The sequence below is a fragment of the Oncorhynchus kisutch genome, unplaced genomic scaffold, assembly GCF_002021735.2.
Source record: "Oncorhynchus kisutch isolate 150728-3 unplaced genomic scaffold, Okis_V2 scaffold3958, whole genome shotgun sequence".
NCBI classification, from domain to species: domain Eukaryota; kingdom Metazoa; phylum Chordata; class Actinopteri; order Salmoniformes; family Salmonidae; genus Oncorhynchus; species Oncorhynchus kisutch.
The window spans coordinates 132,501-137,946 of NW_022265903.1; positions in this window are offsets into that span (position 1 = coordinate 132,501).

Below are 5,446 nucleotides of genomic sequence, written 5' to 3' on the forward strand. Positions count from 1 at the left end.
ACACATACTAGACAAACCAAAACACACACACACGCTGGACACAAACACACACGCACTGAACACACACACACGCAAGACACACACACTGGACACACACACACACAAACACTGAACTCCATAGTTGTACAAGTAAACAAGGATATATTGTACTGTTCATAATAAAACATACTTGAAACAAGAAAAGGCTGTTAATTGTGAAAACAGTTTGTTTATTGATTTTACGTTTCCTCTGTCAGGTTGATGTTAACCTGCGACTGGTTGAAACATGAAACAAATATGAAATGAAATACAAAACAATTAAATATGTGGAATAGAATTAAACAAATTGTACAATTAGTACAACAGAGTGTTGTGATGCAGGGTTACTATAGCAACAGAGTGTTGTGATGCAGGGTCACTATAGAAACAGTGTTGTGATGCAGGGTTACTATAGCAACAGAGTGTTGTGATGCAGGGTCACTATAGCAACGTAGTGTTGTGAGGCAGGGTCACTATAGCAACGTAGTGTTGTGAGGCAGGGTCACTATAGCAACGTAGTGTTGTGATGCAGGGTCACTATAGCAACATAGTGTTGTGAGGCAGGGTCACTATAGCAATGTAGTGTTGTGATGCAGGGTCACTATAGCAATGTAGTGTTGTGATGCAGGGTCACTATAGCAACAGACTTCTCTCTGTTCTCTGCTCTCTCTTCTCTCTGTTCTCTTCTCTCTCACTTCCTCTGATCTCTCTGCTTTCTCTCTCTCCCTCTGCTCTCTCTGCCCTCTGCTCTCCCTGATCTCTCTCTTTTCTCTGCTCTCTCTGCCCTCTCTGTTCTCTCTCTCTGCCCTCTCTGCTCTCTCCCTCTGTTCTCTCACTCTTTTCTCTCTGCTCTCTCTGCTCTGCTCTCTCTTTTCTCTGCTCTCTCTGCTCACTCTCTGCTCTCTCTGCTTTCTCAGCCTCTGCTCTCTCTCTGCGCTCTCTCTCTCTTTTCTCTGCTCTTTCTGCTCTCGTTATCTGCTCTTACTCTCTCTGCCCTCTGCTATCTCGTCTCTGTTTTCTGCTCTCTCTCTGCCTCTGCTTTCTCTGTTCTCTGCTCTCTCACTCCCTCTGCTCTCTCTGCTCTCTCTCTGTTCTCTGCTCTCTCTCTCTCTCTCTTTCTACCTTTGCTCTCTCTGCTCTCTATCTCTCTGTTCTCTGCTCTCTCTCTCCCTCTGCTCCCTCTGCTCTCTGTACTCTCTGCTGCTCTCTATTTTATCTGCTATCTCTGCGCTCTCTGCCCTCTGCTCTCTCTCTTCTCTCTGCTCGCTCTCTCTCTCTGCTCGCTCTCTGCTCTCCGCTCTCTCTCTGCTCTCTCAGCCTGCTCTCTGCTCGCTCTCTCTCTGCCATCTCTCTCTCTGCTCTCTCTCTCTGCCTCTCTTTCTGCTCTCTGCTCTCTCTCTCTGCGCTCTCTTTCTGCCCTCTCTGCTCTCTCTCTCTTCTCTCTCCCTCTGCCTTCTCTATTTGCTCTCTCTGCTTTCTCGCTTTTCTCTGCTCTCTCTCTTTCTGCTCTTGTTATCTGCTGTCTCTCTCTGCTCTCTCTCTCTCTGCTCTCTCTTCTTTATGTTCTCTGCTCTCTATTCTCTGCTCTCTCTCTGCTCTCTCTCCCTCTACTCTGTCTGCTCTCTCTCTCTTCTCTGCTCTCTCTCTTCCCTCTGCTCTCTCTACCCACTCTCTCTGTTCTCTGCTCTCCATGAGGTCACTAGGTAATAATGATACAATATGAATAACATTCCACCATGAGGTCACTAGGTAATAATGATACAATATGAATAACATTCCACCATGAGGTCACTAGGTAATAATGATACAATATGAATAACATTCCACCATGAGGTCACTAGGTAATAATGATACAATATGAATAACATTCCACCACGAGGTCACTAGGTAATAATGATACAATATGAATAACATTCCACCATGAGGTCACTAGGTAATAATGATACAATATGAATAACATTCCACCATGAGGTCACTAGGTAATAATGATACAATATGAATAACATTCCACCATGAGGTCACTAGGTAATAATGATACAATATGAATAACATTCCACCATGAGGTCACTAGGTAATAATGATACAATATGAATAACATTCCACCATGAGGTCACTAGGTAATAATGATACAATATGAATAACATTCCACCATGAGGTCACTAGGTAATAATGATACAATGTGAATGACATTCCACCATGAGGTCACTAGGTAATAATGATACAATATGAATAACATTCCACCATGAGGTCACTAGGTAATAATGATACAATATGAATAACATTCCACCATGAGGTCACTAGGTAATAATGATACAATATGAATAACATTCCACCATGAGGTCACTAGGTAATAATGATACAATATGAATAACATTCCACCATGAGGTCACTAGGTAATAATGATACAATATGAATAACATTCCACCATGAGGTCACTAGGTAATAATGATACAATATGAATAACATTCCACCATGAGGTCACTAGGTAATAATGATACAATATGAATAACATTCCACCATGAGGTCACTAGGTAATTTGACTGCAGGAAAGCAGCTACACAGCGATTTGATTGTTGTCACGACTTTTACCAAAGTCGTTTCCTCTCCTTGTTCGGTGGTCGACGTCACCGGTCTTCTAGCCATCATTGATCCATTTTTCATTTTCCATTGGTTTTGTCTTGTCTTCTTACACACCTGTTTTCAATCTCATTCATCATCCGTTGTGTATTTAACCCTCTGTTTCCCCTCTTGTCTTTGTCAGAGATTGTTTTAAGTCAGAGTTGTAGTTGTATAGGTTCGCGACAGGTCCTCGTACCCATTTGTTATTTATGCACATATAGTGTTTGGAGTAGGTTTAGTGGACTGCCTGACTTCCCTGCCACCTATACACACGATTATGACAGATTGTAATGTCAGGGTTTACCAGAATTGGACCCAGAAGCAGACCAAGATAAGGTGAGTATAAAGATGGTGAGTATTTATTAATTAATGAGAACGTGGAGGTAGATAGTTCCGGGTGGAGGAGCGGGCAGCGGAGGTGGGTTGATGGGAGTGGATAGGCAGATCCAATGGATAACAACACACTGGCGACGAGCAGACATGGATGGGGTATGGGTTCCGGGTGAATGGCTGTAGACAAAACAAACGGCGGTAAGTTAAAGGCAAGCAAGACGTACAAAACAATCAAACAAAACAAACTCTATAAACTGGAGGCTGGTTCGTGGGCACAACATACTGTTCATGGCTAACGATCCGGCAGGGAATGGATGTCAGGTCAGAGCTTTTGAAGGGGAGAGGTGATGATCAGGACAGGTGTGCAGATTACTGATGGGATACAGGTGCGGGTGAACATGATCTCCCAACAAGCTAATTCGCCCGGCAACCAGACAGGGTGCGTTCCAGGACACCGGAAACACACTCCAGGACAGAAACACAGGCAAACAGACTCAGGAAGCGGGATTCGTGACATGTAAACCCTTGGCTTTTCTCATAAACAGCTTTAACTAGTTTTCTGATGATGCTGACATGGGGTCACTGTCACAAGACTTTGCCAGAAATGATGCTGACATAAGTTAATCAGTAACACAAATGATACCAATTCTCTTGACTTTGGGGAGGTGAATAAACTTTTCTTTCTCAGCACAAAGATTCTGGTTTTGAATTCAGGCTGCAAGGTAAGGATCCTACCAGGGATTATTCATGTAGGATTGGTAGAATGTTGATATTAGGATAGTAAGGATCCTACCAGGCATTATTCATGTAGGATGTTGGTGAATGTTGTAGTTAGAATAGTAGAAAGGATCCTACCAGGGATTATTTATGTAGGATGTTGGTAGAATGTTGTAGTTGGGATAGTAAGGATCCTACCAGGGATTATTTATGTAGGATGTTGGTAGAATGTTGTAGTTGGGATAGTAAGGATCTTACCAGGGATTATTTATGTAGGATGTTGGTAGGATGTTGTAGTTGGGATAGTAAGGATCCTACCAGGGGTAATTCATGTAGGATGTTGGTAGGATGTTGTAGTTGGGATAGTAAGGATCCTACCAGGGGTTATTTATGTAGGATGTTGGTAGGATGTTGTAGTTGGGATAGTAAGGATCTTACCAGGGATTATTAATGTAGGATGTTGTAGTTGGGATAGTAAGGATCTTACCAGGGATTATTAATGTAGGATGTTGTAGTTGGGATAGTAAGGATCCTACCAGGGATTATTTATGTAGGATGTTGGTAGAATGTTGTAGTTGGGATAGTAAGGATCTTACCAGGGATTATTTATGTAGGATGTTGGTAGGATGTTGTAGTTGGGATAGTAAGGATCTTACCAGGGATTATTAATGTAGGATGTTGTAGTTGGGATAGTAAGGATTTTACCAGGGATTATTAATGTAGGATGTTGTAGTTGGGATAGTAAGGATCCTACCAGGGATTATTTATGTAGGATGTTGGTAGAATGTTGTAGTTGGGATAGTAAGGATCCTACCAGGGATTATTTATGTAGGATGTTGTAGTTGGGATAGTAAGGATCTTACCAGGGATTATTAATGTAGGATGTTGTAGTTGGGATAGTAAGGATCCTACCAGGGATTATTAATGTAGGATGTTGTAGTTGGGATAGTAAGGATCCTACCAGGGATTATTTATGTAGGATGTTGGTAGGATGTTGTAGTTGGGATAGTAAGGATCCTAGCAGGGATTATTAATGTAGGATGTTGTAGTTGGGATAGTAAAAATCTTACCAGGGATTATTTATGTAGGATGTTGTAGTTGGGATAGTAAGGATCCTACCAGGGATTATTTATGTAGGATGTTGGTAGAATGTTGTAGTTGGGATAGTAAGAATCCTACCAGGGATTATTTATGTAGGATGTTGTAGTTGGGATAGTAAGGATCTTACCAGGGATTATTCATGTAGGATGTTGTAGTTGGGATAGTAAGGATCCTACCAGGGATTATTAATGTAGGATGTTGTAGTTGGGATAGTAAGGATCCTACCAGGGATTATTTATGTAGGATGTTGGTAGAATGTTGAAGTTGGGATAGTAAGGATCTTACCAGGGATTATTAATGTAGGATGTTGTAGTTGGGATAGTAAGGATCTTACCAGGGATTATTAATGTAGGATGTTGTAGTTGGGATAGTAAGGATCCTACCAGGGATTATTTATGTAGGATGTTGGTAGAATGTTGTAGTTGGGATAGTAAGGATCCTACCAGGGATTATTTATGTAGGATGTTGGTAGGATGTTGTAGTTGGGATAGTAAGGATCCTACCAGGGATTATTTATGTAGGATGTTGGTAGGATGTTGTAGTTGGGATAGTAAGGATCTTACCAGGGATTATTAATGTAGGATGTTGTAGTTGGGATAGTAAGGATCTTACCAGGGATTATTTATGTAGGATGTTGTAGTTGGGATAGTAAGGATCC